Below are 13469 nucleotides of genomic sequence, written 5' to 3'. Positions count from 1 at the left end.
AAGTAAACTATATCTACATGTTAATGCTTGTATCTGAATATATCCATGTGTCTACTTCGTGTTTTCATGTGTATGCTCTATGTTTTATGTGTATACTCCGTGTTGGGCATATCTAGTACATGAATATTTATGATTACTGATTTCTATCATTGTGAATTCTAGTTTTTTGTTGACCTAGAAAGATGAGTTTATTTGAGTTTATTTAGGAAAGAATATTGCAATTAAGGTCTTACATGTGTGTCATGCTTCTAATCCTCTTCTCAATGAATGAGGATTTCACCTTTGTTGTTTCTAAGAAACAACCAAAAATAGTTCTTATGATTACAATTGATGAGAGAGAACTTGTCTTAAGATTACAAATCTTCAGGGGTTAGTTAGGAATCCTTGCATTGGGAAAATTTAGTTAAATTGATCATTGCTTGAGGACAAGCAATCTTGAGTGGGGCGGGCTGTAATGTCCCCACTTTGAAATACAATTTAATGATAAATTGTAATAATAAAATTAAATTAAAAATATAAATGAATACAATTAAATATAATTAAATTTTAATTAAGTTAATGAATGGTCAAAGACATGAAATGAAAACTTCTGACTCCCTCAAACACGAGATATAAAAGGGAGAAGAGAATCTCATTTGAGTAATCAGAAGTGCAGATCTGATATAAATAAGAAGTGCAGATCTGAATGTGAAAGGTTGTGTTCCTTTCAAAAGGCAGAAATAACAAAGAGTTGCACTCTTTCAAAAGGTGCTAATGGTGGAAAGGGTTTGTCTCTTGCCAAAGGGGCATACATGATGAAGAGGTGTGACCTCACCCTCACATTGGAGGATATAAAGAGGAGAAAGTCTCATTTGAGGAGAACATCCAAGGGAGATCAATTTGAAGAATAGTTTAATATTCTCAAAGGGCAGCAATGAAGAGTGATGACTCATTTCTTATGAAGAGGTGTGACTTCCAACAAATGAAGATATAAATAAGAGATTAATTCAATTGAGAAGGGGGAATTGGAGGAACCATCCATAAGATCAAATAAGACAAGAATGTCAATGGATCAATATCTAATATCAGAATTAATAAGGGTGAAAATTAGCAGACTGAGATATTTATAGGGGCAAGATTCAGGGCAATCCCAAAAGGGGACATCACAAGTTGTTAGCAGCTCTACTACCATCAGCAATATCAACACTATCCTTATTGATTTTACAACATTCCGAACTGAAAACTAAGCTATGTCCTTGATCACATAATTGACTAACACTAAACAAATTGTGTTTCAGTCCTTCTACAAACAAGACATTTTCAACTTTTGTCATACCATCATTCAACATTAGTGTTCCTTTTCCTGCCACCTTTGTTGATGAGTTACCTCCAAACCTTACTTTGCCTGCATTCATCTTCTTAAGAGTAAAAAAAATACTTTTATTTCCAGTCATATGTCGGGAGCAGCCACTATCTACATACCAAATTTCCTCCTCATTTTATGCAAGGAAGGCTGTTTGCACAATCAAAGACTCTTCAGTAATTTGCTTCTCCTTCTGTCTCCAAACTTAAGTACTTTCCTTTACCTTGTCCTTTGACTCAACCTTGTTGATAAAATCTGCCATGCCAGTTTTACAAACTCTTGCAATATGACCAAAGTTATTGCATTTATAACAAATAACGTTATAATTTCTCAGAGGAGCAAATGAATTCCTATTCACACAATTGAAATCTATTCTAGCAAACACTCTACAATTTATGACTTTGTGACCAAAATAATTACAAGTAAAACAATAACCATAAAAGTAAGAGTTTTTTAACCTAGTCATATGAGCTTGTTTGGAAATAGAAGACCTTTTGAAGTTACTGTTTCTGATTTTAGATGACGTATCTCTTGTATTATTAGCACCAATCTTCTGCTGTTCTCCTTTAGTGGATTTAGAGCATTGACCTTCTTCATGGCCAACTCCACTTTTATCAATGGATTGTTTTTGGGAGCCTAAAAGATCATCCAAAGACATATAACCTTTTTGATTAATCTTCTCATGATTCAGTAACTGTGAAGATTTATCCAACTTCCTCAGAGAAACAACTTTAGCTTCAAGCTTCTCATAGTTTTGTTCTTGGTCTTTGAGCTGACTTTTGATTTCTTTTATTTTCTTTGATTCTTCAATTTGAAGCTTCAAATCAACTATCAACTTTTCTGCAACCTCTAAAGCTTGAGATTTTTCAGATTTTTCGTTACTCTCTTTTTGTAACAGCAGCTTTTTCTTTCTTAGTTTCTTGATCTCATTTAGAGCACTTATCAATGCTTTCTCAAGATCAACTTCTTCCTCTTCTTCATCAAAGCAGTCTTCTTCTTCTTGATTTTTTAATGATCGTTTCTTCTAGAGCCATGAATAAAATCTCATGATCCAGGGACTCCTCTTCACTTACGTCTGATGAGCAACTCTCCTCTTTAGAGTAGAAACTTCTTTTGAAGTTACGAGTCTTCTTTTCTTTTCTCATGAATTTCTTTTTACTGAACTTAGGATTCTTTTCATAGCTGCTGTCCTCATCCTTCCCAAATTCAGTAACAACCAATGTGACAAAGTTAAAATTGAGCTCAATCAAGATTTAAAGGTGCCTGTCATTTTTCCCCAAAGTCTAGTCCATTAATTGAGACTAGTGGCCTATGTTGTGCAAGTGTGTGTTGGCTTAAGGTTGCTTGATCTTGTGATTGTTAAGTTTATAGTCTCAGACGAAAGAGAAAATCGCATAGTAACGATCGTACTGATTGCATATTTGTTACGATCTTACTGATTGCGTATTAGTTAGCAGACTTAACTAACAATACTTAGACATAAACAAACATTCGAATTACACCTAAGTTGTTGACGCCGATGTTGGGTAGGATCGTGACTCCACATAGGGGTCATGAACCTATGTGGAACCACGATGGTTCCACATAGGATCATGACTCCCTGTGGAGGCACGATCCAATATGTGAATGATATATAGATGCCAAACATGTTCCCTGCAGATGTTAAGAAAAGATAACTAAGCATAGGCGACCAATATACGGATAAATACGAAACTCCATACTGACATTGCCAAAGGTTCATTTTATTACATACAGTAATAAAATCACTGCAGAGATCAGTCACAGATATATGTAATTTGCAAACCAACAGAGGCAATTCGATAGAAGAATAAAATCGAATTAACAACATACAGAGATCAGAGAACTGATTAATAAAACTATTCTAATAGTCTGTTTAACATTTACATGGTATCAGAGCCAGGTCCAGGCTAGGAGCCCCAAGCACACGAGAGGTGTGGCTTAAGGGGGGGTGTTGGTGTTGGAAATAAGCCACACCCGGACCGACGATGGATTGGTTCAAGAGGGGCCAGTAGCTCAGTGGTAGACCACTCCAGCAGCGTATGGAAGGTCCTAGGTTCGAGTCCTAGCTGGTCCATGTCTCAACATGGTATCAGAGCCTAACTATTCAAAGATCCGAACAGACTAAGGGAGAAGTTTAAAATTAAACAAAGACTCATTAAAATGGCGCACACTATCAGATTCGAAGACAGACTTGAAGGAGCAGCAAATTTTGAATCTTGGAAAGTCAGAATTATGATTGTGCTAAAAGAGAACAAAGTAGACAAATTCGTGAAAGAAGACAAACCTGAACCCGAGGCTGAACCAGAGAAATCTGTATGGACTGAAGGAAATGATAAAGCAGTTAAAATCATTATCGACGCAGTTAGAGATCATATAATACCAATTATATCAAAACATGATAAAGCATATGAAATGTACAGAACTTTAGAGAAGACATATGAAATAAACAATACGAGCAAAACCCTAGCTCTAAAAAGACAATTAAACCACATAAGCATGAATAAAGGGGAATCAATGAATTCATATTTCATGAGAGTAGGTTCTCTAAGAGATCAACTACAAAAACTTGATTATCATGTCGAGAAAAGGGAACTATCAATGATTACTCTAGATGGATTGCCTGATTCTTGGGAATCATTCAAACAAGGCATAAATGCAAGAGATAATCATACAGAATTTGACCGACTAAGGGAAGACTGTCTTCTAGAAGAATCAAGGTAAATAAAAGGGGGCAATCATAAAACTAAAGATCAAGATCTTCACATTCTCAATACTGACTCTCATAAGAAAGGTAAGAAGAAAAACTTCAAGAAAAGAAAATTCCACCATGGGAAAAGTAAGAGAGACATGTTGAAAATTCAATGTCACAGATGTGATCAGTACGAACACATGTCATTCAATTGTCCTAACAAAGTAAAACAACAAGCATCGTTCACCGAAGTAGAGAGGAAGTCAGAAATTGAATCTGAGAAGTTTGTATTCTACTCTGCACTTTCAAGTCAAGCTTCAAACAAATCTACCACTTGGGTGATAGACAGTGGATCGTCAAGGCATGTCACTGGATTCAGAGAATTACTAGACTCAATGGAAGAGGAATCTAATGAGGAGGTAATGATAGCAGATGATTCTGCACATCCGGTAAGAGGTGTTAGAACATGTACCATAAAATTAAAGTTTGGAATCTCAGTTCAACTCACCGGAGTACTATTTGCACTAGGAATCAAAAGAAACCTAGTTTCTATTTCTGCGCTTGAAGATAATGGATACAGGGTCTCATTCATAGAAGGAAAGGTAATGGCATGGCCAAAATCATCTACCTTCAAAAGAGCACAAGTGATTGGTTACAGACAAGGTCATCTATATGAATTGTGTAATGAGCCAAATCAGACTTTATTTCATGAAGGCACAAATCAAACGGAAATTTGGCATAGAAGACTAGGGCACTTACACTTTCGCGCTCTACCCTCTATGGAGAAATTAGTCACAGGACTACCTAAATTAAATCAAATTCATTCAGGCACTTGTAAGGGATGTGCTCTAGGGAAAAACATTAAAAGCTCATTTCCCTGCAGCTCTAGAAGGACTAAGGATGTTTTAGAACTAATTCACTCTGATTTATGTGGACCTATGTCTGAACCATCAATAGGAGATTCATTAAACTATGTAATATTTGTAGATGATTTCTCTAGGAAAACTTGGATTTATTTTCTTAGAAGCAAGGAATATGAAGAGATACTTAGAAAATTTAAAGAATTCAAATCTATTACAGAAAACCATTCTGGTAGAAAAATCAAAACACTAAGGATTGACAGTGGTAGGGAATACACTTCAGACTTATTTAAAGAATTCTGTAAAGATGCTGGGATTAAGAGGGAGTTCACAGTACCCTATAATCCTCAACAAAACGGGGTTGCAGAAAGAAAGAATAGAACAATAGTAGAAGCTGCAAGGGCTATGTTATTTGATCAAAACTTAGAAATTGCACTTTGGGGGGAGGCTTCTAACACAGCTGTATATATTCAAAACAGATGTCCTCACTCTCATATCATTGACAAAACTCCTGAAGAAGTCTTCACTAGAACTAAACCTGATATTAGCCATCTCAAAATATTTGGATGTCCTGTCTACATTCATGTACCCAAGGAGAAAAGAACTAAACTAGAACCCGCTGGGCAGAAAGGGATTTTTGTAGGATATAGTGAAACTTCAAAAGCCTACCGAATATACATCCTTGGTCAAAGACAAATAGAATTAAGCAGAGATGTCATATTTGAAGAAGATGTAGCTATTAACAAAACAAGAAGTTCCATTACACATGAGACTTCAACCAACTCCATAAATTTGGAGGAAGATTCTATTTCTGAAACTCAGAGGGAGCATCCCGAGGAAAACACATTGGGACAAAAGAACACTACTATTGAGAACCCTAGGAAAAGACCACCATGGGCCACCAAAACAGTATAGGAAGCAGAAACCTATGCAGCACCAAGAGGAACATTTAGGGAAAGCAAAAGACCTTCAAGATTTTCTAGCTATGTGACTCTAATGTCAGAAATCATAAATGCTGAACCCTCAAACGCAAAAGAAGCCCTTAAACAACAAGTATGGAAGAATGCCATGATAGAGGAATATCAATCTATCTTAAAAAATGATGTATGGAAAATTGTGCCTAGACCTAAAGAAAAATCAGTTGTATCCTCTAATGGCTCTTTAAAATCAAGCATGTTGCTGATGGCAGTATAGAAAAACACAAGGCAAGATTTGTTGCTCGAGGCTTCTCACAGAAGGAGGGAATTGATTATGAAGAAACATTTGCACCTGTTGCTCGATACACTTCAGTTAGAACAATCCTAGCTATAGCAGCATCTAAAAGATGGAAAGTTCATCAAATGGACGTAAAAACTGCATTTTTGAATGGGAAAATTGAAGAAGAAGTATATCTAGAACAACCTGAAGGATTCGAGGTGAATAATGCAAAAACACATGTATGCAAGTTAGAAAAAGCACTGTATGGATTAAAATAGGCTCCCAGGGCATGGCACGAAAGAATTGACAGTTACTTATTGGGAATAGGTTTCTCTAAGAACATTGCTGATCCAAATCTGTATTTTATGACAGTCAAAGGTGAAATGCTGATATTGATACTATATGTAGATGACTTATTAATTACAGGAGAAGATCATCTCATTACAAAATGCAAACAAGAACTAGCTTCAGAATTTGAGATGAAGGATTTAGGATTACTCCATTACTTTCTTGGATTAGAAGTATGGCAAAGACCAGATGGTATTTATCTAAATCAAGGTAAATACACCATTGACATTCTAAAGAGATTTGGAATGTTGAATTGTAAGTCAATGTCATCCCCTATGGAAGCAAATCTTCATAAACTAAAAGAAGTAGTAGTAGACTCCAAGTTTGCAGATCCGACATTATACAGGCAGATTATTGGATCACTTATGTACCTTGTCAATACCAGACTTGATATATGCTATGCAGTGAATGCACACAGTCAACACATGGTTGAGCCCAAAGAAATACATTTAGTAGCAGTAAAACATATATTGAGATACCTTCAAGGTACTCTGGATTATGGACTACACTATGAACACACTGAATTGAACCTACATGGATTCTCTGATTCAGATTGGGTTGGAAGCGTAACAGACAGGAAGAGTACTTCTGGATTATGTTTAAGTTTGGGATCAGCTATGGTATCTTGGATATGCAGAAAACAATCTTCTGTAGCCCAGAGTTCTACAGAAGCTAAATATATAGCTGCATCCATGGCAGCAAAAGAAGCAGTATGGTTGAGGAAACTGATAGTAGGATTATTTGGTGAAAGCCTAAAACCTACAATCATTCATTGTGACAACCAAAGCTGCATCAAACTTTCAGTCAATCCAGTTTTCCATGATAGATCCAAACATATTGAGATTCCATATCACTATGTAAGAGACATGATAGAAAGAAAGGTAATAAAGTTGGAATATATCAATACAGGAGATCAGACAGCTGATATTCTCACCAAACCTCTAGCAAGAGTGAAAATTTATCACTTCTGGAGGCTTCTTGGTATGGTTAAAATATAATTATTGATATATATAAAGATGTTTAATTATGTAAACTTCTTGTTCATATAAATGAGTATATGAAATTTATAATCTTTCCTGTGTACATTACTAAAGGATGACGATTCTCTAGTTAATGAACACTTGTATTTAAACATTGTAAGGTGACGATCTTACAAATGTTTGGAAGATCATATAAACTGAAAATCATACAATTTGAATATCAGTAATATGATAAGTTATGGTAGACATTATGTAAGTGTATTAATGTCAGTGCACATACCATAACATGGATATCAAAGTGAGTATATCCTTAGTATCACACGTTGATACTTTACACCTAGGTGATGAGATTCTCATGAGATTAGTGTTGAGCTCAGTTAAAGTGATATGTATTAGGCCTATTCTTTTGAGACTAAGAGGGAGTGTTAAGTTTATAGTCTCAGATGAAAGAGAAAATTGCACAGTAACGATCGTACTGATTGCATATTTGTTACGATCTTATTGATTGTGTATTAGTTAGCAGACTTAACTAACAATACTTAGACATAAACAAACATTCGAATTACACCTAAGTTGTTGACGCCAATGTTGGGTAGTATCGTGACTCCACACAGGGGTCACGACCCTATGTGGAACCACGATGGTTCCACATAGGATTGTGACTCCCTGTGGAGGCACGATCCAATATGTGAATGATATATAGATGCCAAACATGTTCCCTGCAGATGTTAAGAAAAGATAACTGAGCATAGGCGACCAGTATACGGATAAATACGAAACTCCATACTGACATTGCCAAAGCTTCATTTTATTACATACAATAATAAAATCACTGCAGAGATTAGTCATAGATACATGTAATTTGCAAACCAACAGAGGCAATTCGATAGAAGAATAAAATCGAATTAACAACATACAGAGATCAGAGAACTGATTAATAAAACTATTCTAACAGTCTGTTTAACATTTACATTGTATCAGAGCCAGGTCCAGGCTAGGGGCCCCAAACACACGAGAGGTGTGGCTTAAGGGGGGGTGTTGGTGTTGGAAATAAGCCACACCCGGACCAATGATGGACTGGTCCAAGAGGGGCCAGTAGCTCAGTGGTAGAGCACTCCAGCAGCGTATGGAAGGTCCTAGGTTCGAGTCCTAGCTGGTCCATGTCTCAACAGTGATAAACCAAATAATCTCCAGTTTGAATTTGCAACCTGTTGTGACCATTTCACACATCGCCCCATTTGAAATGGGGACCCCCTCTTTTTGCTCGTTTTTGCTCGCCTTTCGCTTTGCTTTTTAGGGTTTTGGTAGTTTGTCAGTTGTCTGGATTAGGGTCAAGCCTTAGGGTTTTAGTTACTGTCTTTTCAGGCTAGAGTCCAGTCAGTCTTGAGAGCTATTTTTTGAGCTTCCTTTTGTAGGATGCAATTTTGAATGAAATGAATTCGCCAGAATGGTCTATTTTCAATTGGAATTTTGAATGCAGAATCTTAATTTGTCTAAGTGTTGATGAAAATGTGATTTTTATTCAATTTAGTAATTTTTGACCAAATTTTGAGTTTTTTGATATTTGATCCTGGGCATGAGGAATGATTTGTTTTTGCCTTGAGAAGTGATTAAACGTGTGAAATCATGATATTTTGGCCTGTAGGAGCAAAATCGCTCCTGTCCCTCAGTGAAGGACTGGAGCTCAAAATCAAATATTGCTTTGTCCTTGCAGGATTTTAACAACTTGACGATTTGAAGAGATCAAAGGAGATGCATTTTATCAATTGAATATAATTTGAAGGCACAAACATGAAGAAAGTGGACCAAATTGCAAAAATCGCTCCTGTCCCTCAGTCAGGGACCAGGGCGAAATCCATTGTAGCTCCCGTCCCTCTCCCAGGGACCAGAGCGAAATTTCTTATAAGGCAAAATTCAGGCAAAGATCAAGCAAGTTTTAGGTTTGAGGCAAGCAAAGACAATGAATTGAACCCGTTGAAGACAAATTGAAGATTACGAAACATCAACAAGGGACCCAGATGCCCAAGTTCGCTCCTGTCCCTCAGTCAGGGACCAGAGCGATCTTTGCCTTAGACGAATTTCTTGCCAAATTTGAATGATTTCCAAGCCAAAGGTGAATAAAACGGAGCATTACAAGACCATTGAAGATAATTTTTGAGGTTAGCAAAGTGAGATGAAGCCTACAAGCACAAATTCGCTCCTGTCCCTCAGCCAGGGACCAGGGCGATATCTTAGTTATCTTGCTTTCATCCCAAGTTCAAGACACTCCAGGACGAAGTACAAGGTGGCGAGGACGTTTTAAGATATCTTGATGAAGAACAAAGTTACAAGGACCGCCAAAATGAAGGATTTGCACTTAAATACCTAGGTTCGCTCCTGTCCCTCAGGCAGGGACCAGAGCGAAATTTTCATGAGAGCCTAGATTTTGAAAGTTGATCATGTTTTAAGTGTCCAAGGGGATCAAAAGGACTTCATTTTACACAATGAAAGCAGTGGCAAATTGATGAAAGCAAGTATGAGCACAAGACATTGAAGATCGCTCCTGTCCCTCAGGTAGGGACCAGAGCGATATTTATCATATTGGCCAAATCCTTCCAAAATCACGTTAAGTCAAGATCATGCGAGGTGGTAAAGGGTCTAAGGTATCTTAAGAAGGTGATATACAAAGGTTTCAAACGTCAAACGACTATCAATTGAGCCAAGGAAGCTATATCGCTCCTGTCCTTCAGGCAAGGACCAGAGCGATTTTCATTAAATCATTGATTTTCCTTCAAAATCAAGACAAGGCAAGGATAGGCAAGATCAAAAACATCATTTAGGAAGCAATGAATGAAGAACAAAGGTTGAAAGATGACAAATTTTGGCTAGAGCTTCAAGATCGCTCCTGTCCCTCTCCAAGGGACCAGGGCGATAGTCCTCTAAACATCAAAGTGTCTTGTAGAAGCCAAGTGAAATGAGAGTAGAATGAAAGAATAACATTGTTTATCCCTCACAATGAAGATTGAAGTTGAAGTTACAAAGGTCAAGGAGAAAACACCAGGATCGCTCCTGTCCCTCACCGAGGGACCAGGGCGATATTTGCTAAAATACTTGTTATCCTTCGAAGATCATGTCAAAGCAAAGTTACAAAGGGTTTAAAACGTTGTTTGGAAGGTAATGAACGAGGAGTTAAAATCAAGAACGAAGAATTTCAAGTAAGAACATAGGGATCGCTCCTGTCCCTCTCCAAGGGACCAGGGCGATATCACCTCAAGAGGCACTCATTTGCAAGGTCAAGTCACCCAAGTTTGAAATTCCTAGTAAAAATGCCAACTTCAACGTAAGGATGAAGATTTTGAACGTCAAAAGCACAAGAATCAAGACCAAATTGAAATTTCGCTCCTGTCCCTCAGTCAGGGACCAGGGCGATGAGGTTTGCACTTTTCCATTTTCAAATTTTGGGCGCTCAAACATTTTTGAATTTATTTAAATGCTAAAAATCGATAAAGTTTGAAAATTCAATTAAATTAGCATTTAAAAATTGCGCAAGATATTAATTAATTATTTTTGCCTTGTTAAAAAAAAATAAATCGAATTTGTTAATTTAAAAAACAAAGGTATTTATAATTAATTATTAATAATTAATTTAATCAAATGAAGCGCTTGGGTTTATTTTATCAAAGTCGGCCTTTATTATTTATTTAAAAATCGTTTAAATTGCCTTATTTTTACAAGTCGGCCTCAAGGTAATTGTGGTGTGAACGCTTATAAAGGGAGGTGAAGATTTTCATTTTCACATTATCATTTTACCATCTTCATTCACATGCGATTTGAGGAAGACAAAGGGAAGAAGTGCGAATTGTATTCTCCAAGGTGGTGCGAAGTATTATCCAAGGAGGTGCGAACCTTAGTTTCCTTTGAGCAAACTTGTCAAAGATATTGAAGATCACGTCAAGGCCATCTAGCATTAATTTTGCCTAGGCGAATCCATTTGTTTTGCATTCTAGAGTTAGCTCTCTAGTGAGGTATGGCGATATGGTTTTATTGTTTTAATTTTGAATTGTTGATCGTCATAGTTTAAATTTTGAATTTTGAAATTTTGAATTCCCCTAGCTCAATCGTTTTTTAGGAAATGATAACTCAAAGACTTATCATGAAGTTTCCTAAAATTAATCTAATCTATGTTAGGCATTGCAATATCTAGTTACTTATTATGAAATGTTGTGTAGGTATGGCGACCCCGAAGGCGGGAGCATCCACCAGTCGTCCAGCTCTCATGAAGGAAGATCAAAAGACCGAAGAAGTGGAGACCAAGATCGTGTCGAAGTGGAGCAACATTGGAGATACTAACTTGGGCAACTTCAGCACGAAGAAGTTTCGAGATGTCCCTTACATTGGCAAGCCATCACCTGTCGCATGGAGGATAATTGAAAGTGGCATCATTAAGGCGGCCGGCTTCCCTCTAGCAGTTCAGTGCCATGAGTTGATGATCGAGTGTGCTCGTCATTATGATCCTCAGTCCAGAACGATCGTGTCCAATGAAGGAAACACTTTGGCGTACCTTTCAGAGGAAGCTATAAGTGAAGCTTTCCATCTTCCAGAGCACAGAGACATGATATACAAGAGCATAGAAGGAGCCAGATCAATGTATGAAGATGATCCAGAGGCTTGTCTAAGCATAATCAACAAGAATTGGTTACTCAAGAGCCGTCCTCGCCTGAGCAAGATCCCGAACACACCACACAGGATTGATTTCCAGGAGGAGTACAGAGATTTGATCACAATGCTCAACCGAGTTACAGGAGCCCCTCACGCCTTCTATTTTGAGAAGTGGATGTTCTACTTCATCCAGGTGATCGTTCAAGGGAAAGGAACCATACATTGGGCTAGGATGATTAGCCATTGCTTGGACGTACAGTTGAGGAGACTTAAGGCTACCAAATCCTTCTACATGAGTTCATACGTCATCTATGCCTTGATCAAGAGTTTTGAGTACGCAGGACTACCTCACAGAGGAGTGATTGGAAGAGGACCCGGCGAGGTCAGAGTTTGTGATTCCTATGTCCACTTGCATCATCCGACAGGAAGCAACTACAAGCTAGTTAATGATACCTTCACGATGAACATCACGAGGACGTTGCAAGGTGGGATTCACAACAGATTATCTCAGGATGCACAGGAATTAGTAAAGAGGTATGGTGCTTGGTTTATTCAGTTTCCGAAGTTCACTTATATCAGAGTTCATGGATGTCCTTTACCTCCATACATGTTGCCGAGATATCCGACAGACAGAATTGTGTTACTTGAAGTAACAAGACAGTTGGCAGCATATGCGAAGGCATTCAGACACAGACATGGGAATGGAGTTCCAGTACCTATCATTTTGGGCAATTCAGTTGAGGTATGTCCTAATGCTTTAGCTATGGATGACGCAGAGAAGGAGTTAGCCTTGTATTCTTTTTCATCCTTTGCTTTGAGAGAAAGCTTTGATCCACATGGACATTTAGAGGAGACAGTCGGTAGGAAGTTTAAGCATGAGTTTCAGATTGAAGATTTTATGATGAATCTCTTAGATGATCTTGAAGTGAAACGAAAAATGCATTCTAGATTGCCTTTGGATTTCATCAGGAAATGCAGGATTTACAGAGTGGCCCACCAAGCTCAGGACAGTGGCAGACATCTCCAGTCATCCTATGATCGAGAAAGCAAATCAGTAAGGTTAGATTGGAATGAGCCCGAGGTCGTGGATCTAGATGCTTTGATGGCTCCAGTCTTGTCTTGTACTCGCAGATGGGTTGACGTACAGCATCAGAAGTTGAGAGAGCAAGGCATGGCTATGACTTTCACTTTGGAAGAGAAACCAGCCGAAGGTGGAGCCAGTGTGAGTGAAGGCAATCCTAATCCTAGAAATTCAGGTGAAGGTAACCTTCGATGTGCCAGTGAAGGCAATCTCCATCCAAGGGGTTCGAAGAGGAAAGAAAGACCTGGAAAGAGAGAATCTTCCAAGAAGAAACAAGAGGCCAGCCGAGATCGTTCATCCGGTACATCTTCTC

General features: G+C 37.8%; 1 protein-coding gene across 2 annotated transcripts in view; it reads left to right on the top strand.

Annotated features, from left to right (window-relative positions):
- Positions 1-13469, top strand: part of LOC131062805 (uncharacterized) — a 112581-nt gene that overhangs the window by 26541 nt on the left and 72571 nt on the right. The window lies entirely within an intron of this gene.

The sequence above is a fragment of the Cryptomeria japonica genome, chromosome 9, assembly GCF_030272615.1.
Source record: "Cryptomeria japonica chromosome 9, Sugi_1.0, whole genome shotgun sequence".
Taxonomy (NCBI): Eukaryota; Viridiplantae; Streptophyta; class Pinopsida; order Cupressales; family Cupressaceae; genus Cryptomeria; species Cryptomeria japonica.
The sequence above is the reverse complement of the archived record's forward strand: the minus strand, read 5'-3'. Positions and strand labels throughout refer to the sequence as shown.